Source organism: Phyllobates terribilis, unplaced genomic scaffold (assembly GCF_046119375.1).
Source record: "Phyllobates terribilis strain yellow unplaced genomic scaffold, ASM4611937v1 Scaffold_1__5_contigs__length_1240528914, whole genome shotgun sequence".
Lineage (NCBI taxonomy): Eukaryota > Metazoa > Chordata > Amphibia > Anura > Dendrobatidae > Phyllobates > Phyllobates terribilis.
This window is the reverse complement of record NW_027362761.1, coordinates 459,396,038-459,420,311: the sequence shown is the minus strand read 5'-3', so window position 1 is coordinate 459,420,311 and position 24,274 is coordinate 459,396,038. Positions and strand designations below refer to the sequence as shown.

General features: G+C 43.8%; 1 protein-coding gene across 4 annotated transcripts in view; it reads left to right on the top strand.

Moving 5' to 3' along the window:
• Positions 1-24,274, top strand: part of ADGRV1 (adhesion G protein-coupled receptor V1) — a 627,077-nt gene that overhangs the window by 24,109 nt on the left and 578,694 nt on the right. The gene's annotated exons all lie outside the window — the stretch shown is intronic.

Sequence of the window (24,274 nt, the reverse complement as noted above, 5' to 3'; positions counted from 1 at the left end):
CAGCTCTGGTCCAAGGCCCCTGGTTTGGTTTTGTGCTCAACACAGGTCAGTATTTTCTACATCAGCATGTGATTGGAGCAGTATGTGAAGGGGGCTGGCTGTTTGTTTTTTTCAATAGCTAAGCAAACTTAATTCTTCAATGCGTAGGCTGACTAGTGGTCTTGCTTAGCAGTCAGCCATCCCCCTTCATGCACTGCTGCACTCAAGTGCCGACATTTATAAAAACTGTTCTGTGACAAACACAGGACTGTAAGCAGAGCAACAGGTATACTGGATCACAATGGCTATGAGAGGATCAGTGCCCTGGAGATAATAGGACTATATTTGTAAGTTATCTAACTTATTTAATGAACATTTAGATATATTTTTATTAGTTAGAATGCCCCTTTAAGCCATTGTATGGCAGCATAAACTTCTTTGCTATCTTGTGGAGAGGAATATGTGCATGCATCACTACCTCTTCTATATGTGGCAGCGATAGGAGTCGGGTAGGGACAAGTTTCCAGAGGTCATGTGGTATCCTTAAACACTTTTTTTTTTTGCTAAGGGTTTATTATCCATCTCAGCTTGGCTTTAGGTTTAGATACCTACCTCATCACATCTAAATGAGGGAAGGTGATTCTAAAATAGCTGAAAATCTTCAAGTGGTCTAAGCTTAAACTAATTGAGTCTGAGATGTAATGATAAACCTCTGTGTGTCATCATGTCCATTCCTAAGCACTGGTGATATGGGATTGTGTTACTGCACATTACAACTCCCATCTGCCATATGTCAGACTTGTATAGATTCAGTGCGGGGATGTGTCATAGCCATAGTCTATGTCATAAACTGTAAGTAAATGACCTGTGTTGTTGATCTCGGTGCCCAGGGCAGAAGGGCAGTGATAGTTTTCAGTGATGATGTCTGGATTAGTAGCAGGCAGTACAGCTCCTCCCTCCTCCATCTTCTCTTAGTAAGACACTGATAATGTGATACGCTCAAGAAGCTCACTACAGCAAGACATGTCACCCTAACCCATCTCATCACCCACCTACACTGCCTATGATCTCAGCCCCATGGTTCAGGTAAGTGGCATGATCCATCTCAGCCATCCACCCAGTAACTTTTACATGTAGATGTGAGGATCTGCTGCAGGGAGGATTACTATTGCGCAAACACTAATTCCAGATCATCCCAATATTCAGTGCCGAGGGAATCCCTAATTCAGGGGAAGACGAGGGAAGTATAGTACTGTAACCGAATTACCATGTGCTGCCAGATATTCATTTTCAGCAGGTTCCACTTCTTTCACCTAGTTGTGTAGTAGTCATAAAATAAAGCAAAAAAATGATAGTAAAACTACTGCAATCTAGTGTGACTGTAATGTTTACTAAATACAGTCATGGCCAAAAGTTTTGAGAATGACACCAAAATTATATTTTCACATGATCTGCTGGCCTCTGGTTTTTATTAGTGTTTGTCTGATGTTTATATCACATACAGAAATATAATTGCAATCATATTCTGAGTACCAATAGGTTATATTGACAGTTAGAATGAGTTAATGCAGCAAGTCAATATTTGCAGTTTTGCCCCTTCTTCTTCAAGACCTCTGTAATTCTCCCTGGCATGCTCTCAATCAACTTTTGGACCAAATTCTGACTGATAGCAGTCCATTCCTGCATAATCAATGCTTGCATTTTGCCAGAATTTGTTGGTTTTTGTTTGTCCACCCGTCTCTTGATGATTGACCACAAGTTCTCAATGGGATTAAGATCTGGGGAGTTTCCAGGCCATGGACCCAAAATCTCTATGTTTTGTTCCATGAGCCATTTAGTTATCACCTTTGCTTTATGGCAAGGTGCTCCATCATGCTGGAAAAGGCATTGTTGGGCGCCAAACTGCTCTTGGACGGTTGGGAGAAGTTGCTCTTGGAGGACATTCTGGTACCATTCTTTATTCATGGCTGTGTTTTTAGGCAAGATTGTGAGTGAGCCGATTCCCTTGGCTGAGAAGCAACCCCACACATGAATGGTTTCAGGATGCTTTACAGTTGGCATGAGACAAGACTGGTGGTAGCGCTCACCTCTTCTTCTCCGAATAAGCTGTTTTCCAGATGTCCCAAACAATCGAAAAGGGGATTCATCAAAGAAAATGACTTTGCCCCAGTCCTCAGCAGTCCACTCCCTGTACCTTTTGCAGAATATCAGTCGGTCCCTGATGTTTTTTCTGGAGAGAAGTGGCTTCTTTGCTGCCCTCCTTGAAACCAGCTCTTGCTCAAAGAGTCTCTGCCTCACAGTGCGTGCAGAAGCACTCACACCAGCCTGCTGCCATTCCTGAGCAAGCTCGGCACTGCTGGTAGTCCGATCCCGCAGCTGATACAGTTTTAAGATACGGTCCTGGCACTTGCTGGTCTTTCTTGGGCGCCCTGGAGCCTTTTTGACAACAATGGAAGCTCTCTCCTTGAATTTCTTGATGATGCGATAGATTGTTGACTGAGGTGCAATCTTTGTAGCTGCGATACTCTTCCCTGTTAGGCCATTTTTGTGCAGTGCAATGATGGCTGCACGTGTTTCTTTAGAGATAACCATGGTTAACTGAAGAGAAGCAATGATACCAAGAACCAGCCTCCTTTTAAAGCGTCCAGTGATGTCATTCTTACTTAATCATGACTGATTGATCGCCAGCCCTGTCCTCATCAACACCCACACCTGTGTTAATGGATCAATCACTAAAACGATGTTAGCTGCTCCTTTTAAGGCAGGACTGCAATGATGTTGAAATGTGTTTTGGGGGTTAAAGTTCATTTTCTGGGCAAATATTGACTTTGCAAGTACAGTAATTGCTGTTAAGCTGATCACTCTTTGACATTCAGGAGTATATGCAAATTGCCATTACAAAAAATGAGGCAGTAAACTTTGGAAAAATTACTATTTGTCTCATTCTCAATACTTTTGGCCATGACTGTACATAGTGGGATCTGTTTTATATTGTTTGTGTTTGCAAAACTGTATTCAATAAAGTTATTATTATTACATTTAGACCATTTGTGATCCACTATGTTACACCTCATTGTGTTGTCACATATGCCTTATTATATTGCTAGTCATGTTTTGTGATAACCTGTAATGTTGCAGTTTGCTGACTACATCTCGATGTGCTCCATCTGCTATCGGTGTTGTGCTGTATATCCGGGAGTCAGACATGTATCTGACAGCCAGCACGTACCTGCATGCCTGTGCCCTTCATCTGAGCCCATAGCAGGATTACGTTACCATATTTCAGCTTTGCATTGTTGTGCCGGTTGCATTCTTTTACAATGAGCCGCAGTCAGGCGTTAATATTAAATAATTTAAAGTTTTATCTAAGACAACAGGAGCTTTTCAGCACAGCAAGTGGTTGATTGCTGGAGGGAAGTAAAATAATGCTGCCATTTTTACATGAGTTTTTGTTGTTGTTTTTAGCTTTATTGGTGTATTTTTTTATATTTTTAATTAAACTACTGTGTTTTAGTTAAGATATTTTGTTTTGATATTGATGTGTAAAAAAAAACAAACTATGGGAGATAAAAAGGCACCATGGCTGAAAAACATGATACCTAGACCATGGTGCATTTGAGAATAAAAGTCACAAACCAAAAGAATGCAAGTTACATAGAAACATGGTCAGTGTTATTGATCCCTGCCGCTGTAGTAATGGGTGGGTTGTCACATGTCTAAATATTACGGTGTCCACTAATGTGGCCAGTGACAGTGAACACACATATGCCCAGTCCCACCACCCGGATCCACCTATACATAAAGTGTTATTGTACAGGCATGCTAAAATAATGTGAGGGGTTGTTCTGAGAGGGTAATCTAAGGAACACCGATGGGCCCCATAACAAGTATGTAACAGCGATATCTGGGGCAGAGGAACATTTTTTTAATGATATGTTATGTTATGTTTGACTCAAGAGAGAAATATAGTAGTTATGGGACAAACTGTCATGAGTCTCTTTCGTCAGAGCTTTAAATGGACTCTTTCAGCACAGAATGACTTCACAGTAAGTCCAGGCGCTCGGTGCTTTACGACAGGGCAATCACTTAATTACGCCTTCCCACTTGCTCTGTTTCCATCTGTCTCCACCCTTATCTTGCTCTTTAAAGCCAAACCTGTCAATTAAAGAAGAGGGAGGGATGGAGGTAGATGGACAACAAGCAGATGGGAAGGTATATTTAAATGATTGGTTCTGCCATGAAACTCTGAGCGGCGGGACCTAGTTTGAACAGTCCCTTTAACTGGCCTTTATTGTAGCAGTGTGGCTACCAGTATGGGGACCAAGCAGTCATATGCATTTGCCAAAAATGTTTTAGAGCATTGTACTTGCCTGAATATTACTGCAGGTAATTTATTATAAGTAAGCAAATACCACAAGTGTGTGTATATTAGAGCCATTTAATCTGTTCATTTTCTGAATGCTTGCTTTACTATAATAATTGGTATCTTAATATTAACAATAATCTCTGTAAAGTGCCCAACATATTCTGCAACGCTTTACCAACATTGCCTGCAGTGGGGCTCACAATCTATATTCCCAATTAGTATGTCATTGTAGTGTGAGAGGACAACCACACAGACACTGGGAGAACATACAAATTCCTTGCTGATGTTGTCATTGGTGGGAATTAAACCCAGGACTCCAGCGCTGCAAGGCTGCAATGCTAACTAGTGTTGAGCCACCCCCGTAGTGTTCGAATTCGGTTCGGTTCGTCGAACACCCGTGTGTTCGCCGAACTGTTCGTCGAACTGTTCGTCGAACACCTTCGAACACCGTTAAAACCAATGGCAGGCAAACAAAAACACATAGAAACACATAGAAAACACCTTCAAAGGTGTCCAAAAGCTGACAAACTGCTCAGAAGACACAACTAACACATGGAAAAGTGACAAGTACATATAGTCATGCGAAAAGAAAAGAGGTGGAGGAGTAAAAGGAGGGGGAGACACAGATATAGGCATGTCATGCCCTTCTAAAATCCAAAAAGTGAGAAGCCGAGACGGCCAGTCCGCTCCTGCCCGTGCCACCTCCGTGTCGCCGGGTTTGTGCCAGAGCCGCGGTGAACCCTGACGGCCAGCCCCCCTCTCCCAATACTGGTGCCTGTCCGCTGGTGGGTCGAGAGAGCCCCCCTGTGGTGGAGGCAGCTCTAAGCATTTTAATTTAAATTGTCCCTCTAATTTGAATGAATACACTTTAAATCCATTTACACGGATCTATTGGAGGGCAAGTCTCATGCCAGCAGCCGCGTAATTCCAGCTCCAGTAGCGTCCACTAAAGCTGCTGCAGTTAAAAAGCTTTTATAAGGATCGAGCTCGGCTGTCCACCGCAAGGCATCCTAGTGCCAGTCCCAGCCCCTATGCCTTGGGGTGCCTCCTGATGCTCTTCACTGAGTATCCCGTGGTCCCGAAGCATTTCCTTTGAAAAAATTAAGTGTCCAAACTACAGGTGGTGTAGCTTGCTTAACAGCCGGGATAATCCGCTGACTAGCAGACACTGCTACTAGGCACAAAGTATTTCCTGGGCTAGATGCAGTTAAAAATTTGTAAGTAGATACTCTCGTTGGATGCTGAGAAAGCATTCCATAGAGTCTCCTGGCACGCCATATATGATTCTCTTAAAAAGCTTGGGGTAGGGGTCTAGGGGACCCTTTTATAGCCAAAATCACGGCCCTGTATCACAATACGTCACCTAGGCTGAAGATAAATGGAACTGTAGCACCGAGGGCTCGGTTGCTACAGACGTATTGCACCTCACCCAGAGGTGTGATATCTCACTCTCAGATAAGGATGGAGTGTGGATCAGGACCCGACACCTGCATGCATTACACCACATTGCCGTGGGGCAGGGCGACCAATATGCCCCTGAGATGGGCACGACAGTCCCTGTCCCTGGCTGGAGTGGGGGGAGGGAACACTGAGGAAGGGGAACCCTGCAGTGCAGGAGCAGGGAGGAAGCAGTTCCTGGGTGCATTGAGAAGGGAGTATAAAAGGTGGGCACCATCTTAGTTCAGTGCAGAGAAGTCTGAGCAGAAGTGGCAGGGAGCAGGGGCTCTGCATGAGCTCTGCTCCGGAGGCGGGCCTAGTAACAGAGGCCCAGGCCTGCAAGAGGGAGAAGGAAGGAAGAGGAGCGGAGAAGGCTCCAGGAACGAGGAATGAAGGGATCCCAGGGGTGCGGACGGGCGAGTCGCCACCGCACGCCCGAATCCACCTGCGTGGAGGGGTCAGGCCAAAGGGGGAGACCGGTCCCCGAACTAGTGGAGGCAGGAAACGACCCTCAGCTAGAAACCGGAGGCTCTGACATTTTATGTGGCGCAGCCCCTTGCTCCACCCGCTAGGAAGGCACCACATAGGGTCAGGGAAACTGGCGCCAAGTTTACCAAGAGGAGGCCCGAGGCAGCCGGACAGAAGTGTTGGTAAGAAATGCCAGACAAAGGACACACAAAGGGGGTCCTGTGAAGCGCTCCAAAGTTATCTGGGAGTAGTCTGAGCCCCTCACCTGGTGAGCACAGTACGACGTGGGCAGCCGTTACCTGCAGACGTGGTCTGGATAATAAGAACTGTGAGTAAAGGCCCTGAACTGCATCACTGACTCCGTGTCGTTACTGCTGCTGCCCTGTACCATCACCCCCATCCTCCGCATACACTGCCCTGAGGCTATACTCCTCCCGTGGGGAGTTATGCTACGCTCTGCTGCACCCACAACACCAGCCTTAGCGGTCTGCCCTGTAGCGGCGGTTCACTCTGACCGCAATCCACGGGTGGCGTAGTCGGACATTTAAACATCAAAACCACATAAATAGTTCCGCCACTGGTTTGACCGCCCTGAGCCACGGAACCGGATCGCCGCCACGAAGACTACAACCACCAGCATCCACCAAAAAGGGTCCGGCTCCGGGTGTCCCAAGGCCCAGGGGGTGCGTCAGAACATTTTCATCACCTTTCACAATCACCAATGCGACAAGGCAGGGATGTCCTCTGTCCCCTCTCTTATACATCCTAGTGACGGAGCACCTGCTCTCATCAATTCGCCATAACCCCAATATTAGGTGGATTGAGGTGGGAGGCACCGAGTACAAGTGCTCTCTATTTGCTGATGATGTCCTAGTATATATCACTCAATCACATATATCCATCCCTGCTGTTATGGCTGAAATAGATCACTTTGTTACATGGTAAAATTTTAAAATCAATGCAGCGAAGTCTGAGGCCCTCGATGTCTCCCTCCCTAAATCCATATAGGATTCCATCCAGTCCAACTTTCCCTTTGCCTGGCCCTCACAGGGTATCAAATACTTAGGAATTCCTATTCATAGAGACCTCTCCCATCTATGTTATCTTAATTTTGGGCCCTTTATTGAACAATTCCATACAGACCACGGTTGGCAAGTTAGAACTGTAAGATTCACTACGTGAACCACTGGTGTTTTGTGGAAAAGCACATGTACACCGCGTTCCAAATTATTATGCAAAAAGTGTTTAGGAGTGATAAGGGAAGAATTTGTTTGTTTGTCAGTTAAACTCATTGATGGTGATGTGTGTCAGGGCTCTTTATATCACTGTAAGCAATTGCAGACACCTGTGCTAATTAGTTTGGCAGGTGTGTCCAATGAAAGGCAAGACTACTTAAGAAGGCTCTCTCACATTATTAAGCAGCCTACATTTTCTGCCAAAATGGGAAAGAAAAAGGATGTGTCGGCTGCTGAGAAGCAACAAATTGTGGAGTGTTTAGGTCAAGGCATGACTACAATCAACATTGTGCGATGATCAGGATGAAGTGTCTTGGCAATCAAGAAGTATGTAGCTGATTCACAGTACACACGTGTGCGTGCTGATAAGGGCAAATTGAGGACTCTTTCCTACAGGCAATTACGTCAGGTTGAAAGAGCAGCGGCAAAAAAGCCTTGTCATAGCAGCAGACAAGTTTTTGAAGCTGCTTGTGCCTCCAACGTCCCCCGAACAACAAGATGCAGGGTCCTTCAGAGGTTTGCAGCTGTGCATACGCCATCCTGTCGACCTCCTCTATCCACTTCACACAAGCAGAAACGGCTCCAGTGGGCCAAACATTACATGAAGACTGATTTCAAAACTGTTTTGTTCACGGATGAGTGCCGTGCAGCGCTCGATGGTCCAGGTGAATGGAGTGGAGGATGGCTGGTTGATGGACACCCCACGCAAACACGGCTACAGCGCCAAAAAGGAGGAGGTGGAGTAATGTTTTGGGCTGGAATCATGGGGAGAGAGATTGTCGGCCCCTTTAGGATCCCTGAAGGCGCTAAAGATGAACTCCATAATGTATGTGGATTTTCTCAAACAGCACTTCCTGCCATGGTTCAAGAAGAAGAACCGTGTATTTCACAGCAAGATCATTTTTCTGCATGATAATGCACCATCTCATGCTGCACATAAAACATCTGCATCTCTGGCTGATATGGGCATAAAAGGGGACAAACTTATGGTGTGACCCCCATGCTCCCCTGACCTCTACCCCATTCAGAACCTTTGGAGCATCATTAAAAGGAGTGTCTATGATGGCGGGAGGCAGTTCACATCTAAGCAACAGCTCTGGGAGGGTATTCTGTCCTCATGCAAAACAATTGAAGCAGAAACCATCCAAAACCTGACAAATTCAATGGACGAGAGAGTTCAGAAGCTCCTTTCGAACAAGGCGTCCTATGTGAAAATGTAACATCACCTAGAATAAAGTTTTGAGTTGAAAACTGTTTGATTTCAGTTTCTAACAACCTGCTAATGCTTATAATTTCAAAAATGACCATTTTTTTGGTCTTTATTAAAATGAAAAGGTTGATCGAAAAGTTTGGGGGATCTAAGAGTGTGGCAACCCAGTAGTCATGATTACTTCGAATTCTGACAATATGAGGGTCATGCTGCAGGTAGTGCAGCAAGAAGGCACTTATGTGTCTTGCGCATCTCGGAGCCCCAAAATTATTTTCCGGGCTAGATGCAGCTAAAAATTATTTTTAATTTTAAATCTGGTGAAGCTTATTATAGATGGCCTAATAGGATCAGTGCTGCACACTGCTACAAAGCCCAAATTATTTTCCAGTCAAGATACAGATAAACATGATTAGTAATTTGAAAGCTTAAAACGGTTGGTAGGGTGATTTTAACCAATCATCAAGCTTTTACTCTCCCCAGGATGACACAGGGGTAGAAAAGTCGTTTCGGATCCATGATTTGTTCATCTTTATGAACGTGAGTCTGTCTACATTATCAGTGGAGAGCCGCGTGCGCTTATCTGTCAGCACACCACCAGAAGCGCTGAACACACGTTCAGACAGAACGCTGGCTGCGGGGCATGACAAGATCTCCAAGGCGTAAGTGGCTAGCTCCGGCCATTTATCCAGATTGGAAGCCCAAAAAGAGCAAGGGTCCAGTGACACAGTCGTGGCTTCAATGTTTACTTGGAGATACTCCTGTACCATCGTCTCTAGGCGTTGACTATGTGTCAGACTTCTTGTCTCCTGTGGCCTTGCAAAGGATGGGCTAAAAAAGTGGTGAAATGATTCCGCAAAATTGATGTTACCAGCAGATACTGTGGTTCTGTTACGGTTTGAGTGCTGAACACTTGACGGTCCCACGGTTGGCAAGTTGGAACTGTGAGATTCACTACGTGCACCACTGGTATTTTGTGGAAAAGCACATGTAAGATTCTGCAACAGTCTCTGCTGATACTCCTGCATGCGTGCATCCCTTTCTATGGCAGGAATAATTTCTGCAACTTTACTTTTGTACCGGGGATCTAACAGTGTGGCAACCCAGTAGTCAGGATTATTTCTAATTCTCACAATTCGAGGGTCATGTTGCAGGTAGTGCAGCAAGAAGGCACTCATGTGTGTTGCGCATCCAGGAGCACCAAGTCCCTGTTGTGTTGGTGGCGAGGTAACAATCATGCTTCCTTCCTCTGTCCTCTCCCCCCAACCTCGCACAACAGAAATGTGATCAAGGTCTCCCTCATCTGATGAGTCTTCCATCAGTTCGTCCTCCACTTCTTCCTGGGCTCCTGCACCTTCCTCACTAGTTTGGCTGCTACCATGCGCCCTGGTAAAATCATCTCCCCCACCCTCACATGCCTGCCGCCTTGGTGCTGCCGACCGTCTGGACCTTGCAGATGTTAGCCCTTCCGCATACAACTCCTCCTCCTCTACTTCCTCCACCTCCTCTTGTGCCACCACCTGACTCCGAATTCTGTTTAACATGTGCTCCAGCATGTAAATCACCGGAATAGTCATGCTGATAATGGCATCGTCAGCACTAAACATCTTCGTCGCCATTTCAAAACTGTGCAGAAGGGTGCATAGGTCCCTGATCTGAGACCACTCCTCCAGCGTGATTTGCCCCACCTCTGAATCTCGTTGGCCCAGGCTATACGTCAGAACGTATTGCACCAGGGCTTGTCGGTGCTGCCACAGTCGCTGCAACATGTGCAGAGTTGAATTCCACCGGGTAGGCACATCGCATTTTAGCCGGTGAAGTGGCAGGCCCAACGACTTCTGTAGAGATGTAAGTCGCTGAGCTGCGGGATGCAAACGGCGGAAGTGAGCACACAGTGACCGTGCCCTCTGCAGAAGGCCATCTAGTCTGGGATAGTGGGCTAAAAATTGCTGGACAACCAGGTTCAACACGTGAGCCATACAAGGCACGTGTGTGACATTGCCCCGGCGAAGGGCCGCACCCAGGTTTGCAGCATTGTCGCACACGGCCTTCCCTGGTTTCAGGTCCAGTGGAGACAACCATTCATGAAATTGGTTCTCCAGAGCTGACCACAACTCCTCAGCTGTGTGACTCACATTTCCCAGACATTTCAATGTAAAAACCGCCTGATGACGTTGAGCCCTACTGCCAGCATAGTAAGGAGGTGTGCAGGATCCCTTCTGCGCAGTTAGAAAGCTTGTGGCATGACCAGACAGGCTTTGGGTGCAGGTGGAAGACCGAGAGGAGGTTGAGGAGGCAGAAGCAGTGGAGGAACTTTGACATAAAGAGGATTGACGCACAACTCGTGGGGACGGCAAGACTTGGACAGCAGCCCCTTGTCCTGCTGTCACCATAGTTACCCAGTGCCCAGTCAGCGACATGTAACGCCCCTGTCCATGCCTACTCGTCCAAGTGTCTGTGGTGAAATGCACCCTGTCACACACAGAGTTTCTCAAAGAAGCGGTGATGTTGTGTGCGACATGCTGGTGAAGCGCAGGCACACCTTTCTTTGAGAAGTAGTGCCGACTGGGCATCTGGTACTGGGGCACTGCGACGGACATAAGGTCTCGAAAATCCTCTGTGTCCACCAGGCGGAAAGGCAGCATTTCTGTAGCCAAGAGCTTGCAGATGGTGAAATTCAACCTCTTAGCTTTCTCATGGCTAGGAGGAAATGGTCTTTTACTTGTCCACATCTGAGGGACCGAGGGCTGGCTATTGTGCTTAGACGGGGTTGATAAGGGTGTCCCCGGCAAACTGCCGGTCTGTGAGGAAGATGCAGGCGGACATGTTAGGTTGCCTTTATCCAAAGGTGGTGCTATCGATGTCGGACAGCGCTCAAGACCAGCTGGTGTTACCACCTCCAAAGAAAATGATGACCTGCCAATCACGCTGGCTGTTGCGGGTAAAGAGGTGGCAGGTCTGTGCCCCAAAACAGGTGTGACTGCTGTCCCCCCAGTCACAGAGGATGAAGAGGCCGCGGATGCACAAGATATGGCAGACGGTGGTTGGCCCGGCCGGCTAGGCCGCATTGTAGCACACTGAGCTTCCCACTGCAACTTATGCTTCATGTCCATGTGCCGGTTCATGCATGAAGTACTCAAACTATGTATTTTTTGGCCTCTACTTAGCTTTTGCTGACAAATGTTACAGATAACACGAGTTGGGTCATCTTTATCGATCTGAAAAAATGCCCAGGCTATGCAAGGCTTAGCACCCATGCGACCTGAAGAGCCACCACGACTTGTGGTGAGAGGCAGAGTTGTGTTTGAGGATGCAGTTGTTGACGTGCTTCCAGTACTACGTCTCTGTCCAGGAAGGCGCAACCTGACCTCGTCGTCACTAGCATCTTCCTCCACCTCCTCTGCTGACCTCATCTCTTGGCTGACTGTGGGTTGACAGTAAGTGGGATCTCCGACCTCATCATCATCACCCTGTGCGTTATCACACCCGTCGTCCTCAGAGCCAACCTGTTCCTGCCCTGACAAAAAACTAAAGTTGTCGCTCCAATCAGGTATTTGAGTCTTATCATCGTCTTCCTCATTGTCTCCACCAACAGGAGTTACAGTTTGGGAATGAGGGTCTACATTATGGTCAGAACCTTCTGCGTCTGGTCCTGGATCCGACTCATAAAGATTCTGGGCATCAGTGCAGATCATTTCCTCGTCTGGATTCACAGAAGCGCTGGAGTCGACCTCTGATTCCCAGGCTATAGTATGAGTAAACAGCTCTGCAGACTCAACCATCTGTTCTACCTCATAATCAGACGGGCAGCTGGAGATTTGGGAGCTGTGAGGAAGCAAGTGCGATTTGGGTGACACCTTTGAGGACTGGAGTATTTGTGATGTTGAAGTTGATGTGGAGGAGAGCCCACTTAAAGGAGCACTTGATATCCGTTGAAGCACCTGCTGTTTTTGTGCCTCATCTGGAATTTGTAGCGATTGGCGTGGCCGTAAGAAAGGGATCTTATCACATTGTCCGCTAAAAGAAGTAGACATTTTAGTTTGGCTGGAAGATGGTCTTTCTTCTGCACCTACCCCACGGACACAACCTTTTTTCCCCTTCCCAACACGCCTATTCCCCTTTCCACCAGCAGCAGGCCTTTTTCCACTCATTTTGGTGGTTAACTAATTCACAACTCTGGAGTTGTTTGCACAAAAAAACAATGGATGGTAACCGAGCAGAGCTGAGTGGCCAAACTGTGGTATTAGGCCAAAACTATTGGCTGGGTTAGATGCAGAAAAAAATTATTTTTAATTTGCAACCTGATGGAGGTCAGTATAGATGGACTAATAGACCAAGTCCCACACACCGCTAGAAGCCCAAATATTTTTTCAGAGCTAGATGCAGAAAATTTTTTTATTCAATTTGCAACCTGATGGAGGTCAGTATAGATGGACTAATAGAACAAGTCCCACACGCTGCTAGAAGCCCAAATATTTTTTCAGAGATAAATGAAGAAAAAAATTATTTTTAATTTGCAACCTGATGGAGGTCAGTATAGATGGACTAATAGACCAAGTCCCACACACTGCTAGAAGCCCAAATATTTTTTCAGAGCTAGATGCAGAAAAAAATTATTTTTAATTTGCAACCTGATGGAGGTCAGTATAGATGGACTAATAGACCAAGTCCCACACACCGCTAGAAGCCCAAATATTTTTTCAGAGCTAGATGCAGAAAAAAATTATATTCAATTTGCAACCTGCTGGAGGTCAGTATAGAAGGACTAATAGAACAAGTCCCACACACTGCTAGAAGCCCAAATATTTTTTCAGAGCTAAATGAAGAAAAAAATTATTTTTAATTTGCAACCTGATGGAGGTCAGTATAGATGGACTAATAGACCAAGTCCCACACACTGCTAGAAGCCCAAATATTTTTTCAGAGCTAGATGCAGAAAAAAATTATTTTTAATTTGCAACCTGATGGAGGTCAGTATAGATGGACTAATAGACCAAGTCCCACACACCGCTAGAAGCCCAAATATTTTTTCAGAGCTAGATGCAGAAATTTTTTTTATTCAATTTGCAACCTGATGGAGGTCAGTATAGATGGACTAATAGACCAAGTCCCACACACTGCTAGAAGCCCAAATATTTTTTCAGAGCTAGATGCAGAAAAAAATTATTTTTAATTTGCAACCTGATGGAGGTCAGTATAGATGGACTAATAGAACAAGTCCCACACGCTGCTAGAAGCCCAAATATTTTTTCAGAGATAAATGAAGAAAAAAATTATTTTTAATTTGCAACCTGATGGAGGTCAGTATAGATGGACTAATAGACCAAGTCCCACACACTGCTAGAAGCCCAAATATTTTTTCAGAGCTAGATGCAGAAAAAAATTATTTTTAATTTGCAACCTGATGGAGGTCAGTATAGATGGACTAATAGAATGATGCTATGCCCAAAAGATTTTACTTCACTAGGTGCAGTAAAAAAATTGGTATTCTATACACAGGTGGTATATCTTGCAACACAGATAGGCTACTCCACTGACTAACACACTCTGCAATAGGCCAAAAAGGATTAGCTTTGCTAGATTCAGCCAAATGCTGTGAAAAAAACTTGCACAGCACTGGCACAGACCTGCCTGGCAAAAACTGATAGGAACTGATGTAACCTAGTCCTGAAAAGGACTCCAATTACAATTAGTCTTTACTCCCACAATCTATCTATTTAAGAGCACAGACCTGCTTGATAAAAGTCGTAGGAAATGCTGTAACCTAGTCCTTAAAAGGACTGCAATCACAACTATTCCCTACTCCCAAGCTATCTGTATATTTGTGCGAAAATTGGCTTGAAATTAACAAGGTATAGCGCACACAGCAACAGCGGTGCCGTCTAACACGCAGCTGCAGCAGTGAGAAAATGGTGGCGACGGGGAAAATGGCTTGGTCTTATAGGGCAAGGACATGTGACATACACTGCCAATCACACATGCCCTTGCTTGTGTGAAAAAAAGCACTTCGCTCCGTGTGTGCGCTGCTGATAGGCTGACAGATTGCACCTCCCCACTGCAAATGCGGGAAAGAGAAAAAAAAATGGAGATCTTCATTGTTCCTGCAGAGATCCATCCCCTGCCCCTCCCCCCGCCCCGCTGTACACTCAAACTGCGTATTAACATTAATTTTCATCATTACTGAGAAAAAATCCAGTTATGATTTTGGTGCACGAACAGTTATCGAACATAACCTCGAACAGCCGAATTTTTCTCAAATTGTTCGTGTTCGCCGACCGGCTCGAACACCGCCCAAAACAGCTCGAATTTGAGATTGGCGAACAGTTCGAGTAGAACAACGCTCATCTCTAATGCTAACCACTGAGCCACCGTGCTGCATTTTGCTTCCTTATCAACTGATGGTCTGTGCCTAGAAAGCTCAGCATGCACTACTGTGATTCGCCCAATAAACTCAATGGATGCATAAAAAATAGATGCCACATGGATACTACCACTCATAAGGAATTTATTTTTAACAGATCCATTGCAATTATTGAAGGGAATCTGTCACCACTTTGGTGATATCAGACCTCTACTATGGCCATACAGGGTATAGAAAAGTAAATCTATACATACCTGTATGGCCCATAGCAGAGGTCTGATTGCAGAGAAAAGCACTTTAATCAATTCTATTTTGTACAGGCTTGGCGTCCGGGGGACGCCAAGCAATCCCCGCCTATGTGCTTATTATTCCCCCAAATCCCCGCCTATATTCTCAATTATCATATCCCCCCCCTCCCCTGCACGTCACAGGGCCCTGTGACATGCACTGGGCTCCCTGGCTTCCTGGGCATGCGCAACGCGCCGCTCACATAGAGCTCGCTTTGCTTCATCCCGGCTCCGTCTCTCTGTGCACTGCACCGCAGATATCTTTTGCTTAGGCGCCACAGAGTCACTGTCACTTCCCGGCACCTGCACAATAGAAACCTGCAGCTCAGTGCACAGGCAGACGGGGCCGGGATGAAGCAAAGCGAGCTCTATGGGAGCGGCGCTTTGTGCATGCCCAGGAAGTCAGGGAGCCCAGTGCACGTCACAGGGCCCTGTGACGTGCAGGGGAGCGGGGGAATATATAATTAAGCATATAGGCGGGGATTTGGGGGAATAATAAGCACATAGGCGGGGATTGCTTGGCGTCCCGCACACCCCAAGCCTGTACAAAATAGAATTAAATAGTTTAAAGCGCTTTTCTCTGCAATCAGACCTCTGCTATGGGCCATACAGGTAAGTATAGATTTACTTTTCTATCACGTGTATGCCCATAGTAGAGGTCTGATAACACCAAAGTGGTGACAGATTCCCTTTAACAAAGAAAACTGTGTTTGGCCTTGTAAAATGTTTTATTTATTGATATATAAAAATGGATGCTGGACAGATATCATACGGATGTCATAAATGGACATAGAATTAACAATACAAATGAAAACATATGCATAGACTGTGCACACTGCGATTAATGAACACATGTACCATACTCCATTATTGGTGTACACGTAAAAGATGTGAGGTTCTTAGTTCGCATTTTTATATTAAAAAGCGTAAAAGCCATCTAACCACAGAATGGTGACCTCATTTGGATCTCTTATGTGCCAGGTAGGCTTCATATGAACGGGGGGAGAAATAGAATCCAAGCTTAGATCTGATTAAAACCTTTCCAGGAAAGATGGGTGAATAGGGGTGCACAGGTATTGTATACACAATACAAAAAAACGAAAAAAAAAATGGGCTTGCACACCTTTTAGTAATAAATTATTAGCTGGTGTACAAATGTGCGTTGGCACAAGGGGCTAACCGGATCTATTTTTTCTTTTTTTTACTAAAGGCCTAAGACCTAATAGCCAAGTAGTTGCTACCTACCTGACTGCTGAGGCCAGCACAGAACAGTCACAATCGCGCCTGCCAGTGATTCAGCAGCTTCCTGTGACGTCATGTCAACAGGGCAGCTGATTCTCTTCCGCCTTGCTCTGTTGACGGGGCGTTAATAGCAATGCCATGCTGATTGACAGCCAGCTCCTCGCTGCCTAGCTTCAGGAGCTGGCTGTCAATCAGCATGGAAGTCACGTTCCATTGGAACAGCAGCCAGAAGAGGAAGAGCTGCTCTGTTGATGTGGAGCAGCTGAATTGCCGGCAGGACTTCTCAATGACCCCTCTGTGTCATCACCAGGTAGAACATGCAGATAGTTAGTAACCAACTACCTACTTATTCGTTTTTAGTCCCATAGTAAAAAAAAAAAAGTCCCGTTAATGAATACATGAACTCCTCTGTTACTATGTATGTAAAAAACGTTAGGTAATGTTTTTTTTCCCAAAAAGCGCAAAGCCATCCAAGGTAAATTTTGGATGATCCCTAACACAAATGAAATTTTCTGGATGAAGAACAAACGATTTTACATACAGTACAGACCAAAAGTTTGGACACACCTTCTCATTTAAAGATTTTTCTGTATTTTCATGACTATGAAAATTGTACATTCACATTGAAGGCATCAAAACTATGAATTAACACATGTGGAATTATATACTTAACAAAAAAGTGTGAAACAACTGAAAATATGTCTTATATTCTAGGTTCTTCAAAGTAGCCACCTATTGCTTTGATGACTGCTTTGCACACTCTTGGCATTCTCTTGATGAGCTTCAAGAGGTAGTCACCGGAAATGGTTTTCACTTCACAGGTGTGCCCTGTCAGGTTTAATAAGTGGGATTTCTTGCCCTATAAATGGGGTTGGGACCATCAGTTGTGTTGTGCCGAAGTCTGGTGGATATAAGTATCTGAATATTTCTATAAAAAGTGATTGATAATTCCTGATTTTAGAAGCAAAGGATTTCTTTGGTCATTCTTTGTACTGTTGTATGCAAATTTCTTATATCTTTTTATATTCAAAGTCTCAAAAAATCAGAATAACGAGTAATGAGAATCGGGAATAATTAAACCCAGTAAGTGGTAAAACTTGCATTGTTGGGAAAGCTTTCATACCCTTACAGTACACTTTTCCATTTTTCCAGAGCTGTGTTTCTGCTGGGAGAGCTTTTCTCTATTAAAAGCAATCTTGGCATCTCTACTATTTGAAGTAGCTTGAGGAGCGGGGCTTTTATGTGGCAACTCTCTTGCATTGTCAATACATGGCTTAGTGGATTGCTGCTCCAGCATGTAGGACTAAAGTGGGCAAATTAGAAAAGTTTCCCTTGGGTCACAGCAACTTGAGTTAGGCCTGATGAATAGAAAGCATAGACTGGGGATAAATACTGAGCTGTGTTGTGTCTGATCATTCAGAATAATCCAGGTGGGGGCATTGTTATGCCTTCTTGCTGTGCGCATTCTATTCAGAATTAGCCAGGAGGAACACAAATTGGCTGAAATACTGCGGATTCTGAAAAAAAAAATAATTGGCTGAAGATGTATGGGGACAAAGGAGGAAGACATCTTGCTGTGCCAGTATAATTAAACTATGCAAGAACTAGAACTACAGTTTGTTACTAATTTGGTTCGCAAATATTTTGTGGGAAATATGAATCTGTTTATTGAGAAGAACATTTGCCTTCTTATGTAGGACAAGGCTCAGGGTTAGACAGATCCTTGGTGGCAGGAAGCAAAATGACTAGTAATTGATTCCCGCATGGTTTGTTTTTCTACATTTCAATGATAGTAGATTTTGCTAGGTGATAAATATTCTGATTTGTGCCCATTCCTGATGCCTAGATGCCCATATAATTAAGATACAAAAGATTGGCGTGCACTCGTTAATTCAGCGAGGTGCTGGTGGAATGGGGTGCATGACCCCTAGACCAAGGCTGGAGACATTTCACCGCACACTCTGGGTAGGAAGTGATGCAAAGTTTTTATTCAGCGAATGGCAAACAAGGAAATTTGTGGTCAAAATTGAGACAAAATGTAACGACGTTTCGACCCTACCAGGATCTTTATCATAGTGTCTCTGCAAAAGAATAGAACAAGTATCAACAGTGTCACATGATTGACATATAATTGAGACAGGTTTTGTTTGTTTTTTTAGTTCACCACAAACCTACATGATTGACTTGATAGATCATGTTTATTTAGGTTAGGAGAGGGCAACAAGTCATTGCCAGACTCCTCTAACTTCAGTTTACCGCCTGTGGGGATAGACTGGGCTTACCATCCAATAATCTTGATTCTTTATTCTTCTGATCTGTCATAAAGGAACAACAACAATCTTAAATCCCCCATACCCAATAGATGGCTATCATTCGAATGATACTTCAGCCAGTCATTCCCCGATGGCTATCTCTCCCAAGTCTCCCATACACAGGAACGCTCAGCTTGGCCCAGCACTACTGTGTTCTTTCTTAGCTGCTGCCAGACTCCTCTGGTGGTGACTTATCTTCCATAAAACAAAAGGATCGACTGTCAGAAATCCGACATGCCCGATCCTTCTCTTCCCCAACAAGACATGTAAGGGGAGAGTTGGAACTCTCAGATGATCCCTCCGATATTAGCTTTTTGGTCTGACATTAGTCTAGAAGATGCCCAAACCTACCGATTTCAACTAGATCAGCTGACAACTTCATATGTGCTAAGGTGGCCTTAACCCACGTAAGATTTTCTTCTGATCCAGTTGATATTATTAGATTTGGGTAACTTCTCAAGTCTATGGCTTGCTGTAGACTAGAGTTTAGAAAATACCACCAGGAAGACCTCATTTAAACTTGCAAATTTTGATTGTTTGTTGTTTCAGGAATCAACTGTAAGCATCAAAAACAAAAATGTATTATGGATAGATTTGTACGTCTTTCATTTCTTGGAGCCACTCCTGGTTTCAAATATTGGTACAACATACTAAACCCCATACCAAAATCTTGTCATGAATACGAGATGCCAAAATGATGATAAAAACAAACGCATGGACCCAAAGTTGATAAAAGCACACCAGTTAAGAAACAATCCCTCTTTTCTGCTACCCACTTTACCACCCAAAAATAAAAGCAGATGTCTGAATGAGGTCTAAGTTATATTCTGGTTTTATAAGAATTATAAATACCAACAAAAGAAAAATGATGTTAGTCTCGATGCATCATTGAAAAATAAATTAAAATCACTTATAGGAGACAGTAAACCAATTTTTGGAGTAAAAATATTTTTGGACATTACATAATATTTTAGAATATTAGTTTGTAATATATTGTCTTATATCTGACTAAGTTTCTGCTCTGCTTTTCTCAGTCAGAACACACACTGAGATTTTATTCTTACCGATAAAGGAAAATACAATGGAACAGAAGGTGCGAGGCTTCTGCTCACTGGAGCTTACAGTCTATAAGACCTAGATGTATTAATCTTCCTGACTGCATGATAATTTACACACAACACTTTGGTTCTATGAAGGGGTGACATCTCTACTGTTTTAGTTCTTTTTTTTCTCTTTAGCCTAAAACAAAAACTTTAGATTTATCTTTACTGTCTTATAAAACGTGTAGATAGGGTTGTTTGTACACTCACAATTGAAGTCAATTGGAAACATTGACTACGGGGAATATTTTGTAGACACACAATCTGTTCCCGTATAGACAACTCATCTGTTTTTCTACAGAAACCTTTTCTTTCTTTACCAGCTTCCAGCATTATTTTATTATAGCATTAACAGGGACTTAATCCAGCCATCTGGTTTAGGCTTGTTTAGGCCATCCGATTTGTGATGCCCGTCTGGTCTTTAGAAATTTCCCACATTTTTAAAGGTTAGACAAGGAGCTACCTTTATGAATGGATTTTGAATAATTCTCATCTAGACAATAGACCAGGAGTGGAATAAAAAATGTGCGTCATTCTCTGAAGCTCAAGATCTCCTGGCCGGCTATCCCCATGGCTGAAAGGCAATTAGCATTTCAACTAGCCAATTTGGTTTGATGCAATGAAGTGCATGGGTGTGTAATTTGCTGCTCTCTGCTTGATGCTGCTGAGAACTCACCATTGTGTTGTCCTGCCAAAGTAGCTCAGTTTCCAGCACAGTCACAATTGTCTGAGGTCCTACAGAATAAATCAACAAAGACATCGCTGTACATCACGCCATGGGGAATAAGAGGAGAAGCAGCGACTTATTAATAATTATTAAATGACAGTAATGATAATGGCCACAAAACAGTGTGACCATGTCTAGTGTAATTAGTCCAGGGATTTAATGCATTATTTCCATTACCCTAGTTCAGCTGCTGTTCTTTACGCAGTCATGGATTTATATAGTATTGAAGTGGAAATGCATAAACTAGTGGAAGGAGCTGTGAAGCGTTTCCAGCTATATACGTGTTTTACATTCAGACTTATCAGTGTTAATATGGACTTCTGTGGTCTATCAATGAACAAGAATAATATTGTTACTAAGAAAACATGACCGTTTCACACAAGCAGAACATGACAGTTTTTGGACTTCATGTTCTAGGTCTTTTTGCCTGTCTAGGGTTCATCCTTTCATGTGTAACTATTATTTCATACAATGTATTGCCTATTTTCACAAGCTAGAAGATAAATTTGATTGCATGTCATATCCAGTTTAGTATTTAGTGAAAATGTTGCAAATGAGTCGCATATAACATACTTTATGCCTGAAAAGTCTCTTGTTATTTGCAGCCAAAATCCAGAACATTTGGATTTAGCGTAAATGTTATGTTGCATGTGTATTGCATTGCATCTAGAACAACAACTACAAAGACATTTCTTGAAATTTTGCAAAAGAACATTGTATAATATTTGTGTCAAAAGACCAAAGTCATTGTATGGTCTTAACCATATGAATGAACAGCAACATCCGTACCTTAACCCTTTAAATTCCCAGCTTGTTTTCACCTTCCTGACCAGGCCAAATTTTACTATTCTGACCAGTGTAACTTTGAGGTGATAACTTTGGAACGCTTCACCAGAGCCCAGAAATTCTGAGGTTATTTTTTCGTGACACATTGTACTTTATGTTAGTGGTAAATTTAGGTCAATATTTTTTGCATTTTTTTAAAAAAATATAATATTTTTGACAAAAAGTTTTACATTTTTAAACTTTTAATTTTTATGCCCTTTAACCAGAAAGTTATATCACACAAAATAGTTCATAAATAACATTTACCACATGTCTACTTTATATTAGCATCATTTTTGAAGCATAATTTTATTTGTTAGGAAGTTAGAAGGGTTAAAAGTTGATTAGCAATTTCTAGTTTTTCCAACGAAGTTTACAAAACTAATTTTTTAGGGACCACATCACATTTGAAGTGACTTTGAGGTGCCTATGTGAAAGAAAATACCCATTTTTAAAACTGCACCCCTCAAAGTGCACAAAACTACATTCAAAGAGTTTATTAACCTTTCAGGTGCTTCACAGAAATGAAAGCAATTTGGAAGGAAAAAATGAAAATTTAACTTTTTCCCACAATAATGTTACTTTAGCCCCAAATTTTGTATTTTCACAAGGATAACATGAGAAAATGGACTGTACAATTTGTTGTGCAATTTTTCCTGAGTACGCTGATGGAAAACTACTGTTTTTGCAGATGGCAGGGCTCGGAAGGGAAGGATCACCATTTGACTTTTAGAGCGCAAAATTGTCTGGAATAGATAATGGACTCCATGTCACGTTTGCAGAGCCCCTGATATGCCTAAACAGTGGAAACCCCGCACAAGTGACCTTAATATGAAACTATACCCCTCTAGGAATTTATTTAGAAGTGTGGTGAGCACCTTGAAGCATAAGGTGCTTTGCAGAATTTTATAACATTGAACCGCGAAAATAAAAATAAAAAATTTCTCACAAAGATGTTTGTGCCTCAAATTTTTCATTTTCACAAGGGTAACAGGAGAAAATGGACTATACAATTTGTTGTGCAATTTCTCCTGAGTACATTGATGCCCCATATGTAATGGAAAACTACTGTTTGGGCGCACAGTTGGGCTTGGAAGGGAAGGAGTGCCATTTGACGCGCAAAATTGGCTAAAATAGATTGCGGACACCATGTCACATTTGCAGAGCCTCTGACATTCCAAAACAGTAGAAACCCCCACAAGTGACCCTATTTTGGAAACTATACCTCTCAAGAAATTCATCTAGGTTTGTAGTGAACATTTTTACCCTTGACAGGCCAGTCAGTGTTGGTGTTCTCCATGGCGGAACGGTAGCGGATTGAGAAGTTATATTTTGCAAGGCAACCTACCAATGCTGCTCCAGGTCTCCCAGCTTGGCAGTGTCGAGATGGGCCAGCAGATTGTTGTCAGTCCGCACAAGGATCTTGGCCCCTTTCAAGTATTCTGCAAACATCTCAGTCATGGCCCACACCAGGGCAAGGAGTTCCAGCTGAAGGAGCTGTAGTTGTGGGGGTTTATCTCCTTATCCCATAAGGACCTACTTACCTAGGCAATAACCCTTTTGTGCCCGTCTTGTACCTGCGAAAGGACTGCCCCGAGTCCATAGAGACTGTGATCAGTGTATAAGAGGAACGGCTTATCGAAGTCTGCATAAGCCAGGATTGGGGGCGATGTCAGGGCTTTTTTTAGGGTCTGGAAGACCTCCTCCTGCTTCTATTCCCAGAGTATATTTTGATTCTTGCGTACTCCAGCTGTCCCCCTTAGCAGTTCGTTCAGCGGGTCCGCTATTTTTGGATAGTTCTTGATGAACCTTTGATGGTACATGGTCAATCCAAGGAAGGCTTTCAACTCCTGCAGGGCTCTGGGCGTTGGCTATTGCTGTATCGCAGCTACTTTGTCTTGAGAAGGCAGAACTCCGTTCTCAGACATCTTATGGCCCAGGTACTTGATCTCCATCTTGAAAAAATGACACTTCTTTGGCTTTACCTTCAGACCATGGGCCCGTAATCGCTTGAGTACCTGCCCGAGCTTGTTCAGGTGTTCTTGAAAGGTAGTGGAGTACACAATGATATGATATCATCCAGGTATCAGTGGCATTAAAGTTTAGGTTGCCAAGCACTTCTCCCTCAGCCACTGGAATGTACTCGCTGCATTGGATAGTCCGAATGCCATTCTGTTCAATTCAAACAGTCCCATGGGGTGTATGAGCGCTGTCTTTGCCTTGTCTTTTTTCTGCCACCAGTACCTGCCAGTAGCCGCTAGCTAGATCCAGAGTGGAGAAGTATTTAGCATTCCCTAGGGCCGCCAAGGACTCCTCAATGCAAGGCAGGGGGTATGAGTCTCGCTTGTTGCACGCGTTCAACCTCTGGTAGTCCACAGAAACACAGATGGTTCCGTCCTTCTTCTTGGCAAGCATCACTGGGGCTGCCCATGGATTGTGGCTACTCTGCACCACACCCGAATCTAACGTCTTGTTTCAACAACGTATTAACATCCTGGTACAGCTTGAGAGATATCTTTTGATATCTTTCTCGGATCGGAGAAGTGTCCCCCATAAGTATCTCATGAGTGATGATGTCTGTGCAGCTGAAGTAGTCGGCATGGCAGAAAAACATGGCTTGATTCTCTCATAGCATTGCTTCAATTGCTTGTATATGATTCGGATCTAGAGGCTTTACATCCACCCCCCATTTGGGCCAAGTTGGCTCACCCATTCCATTCCGGGGACA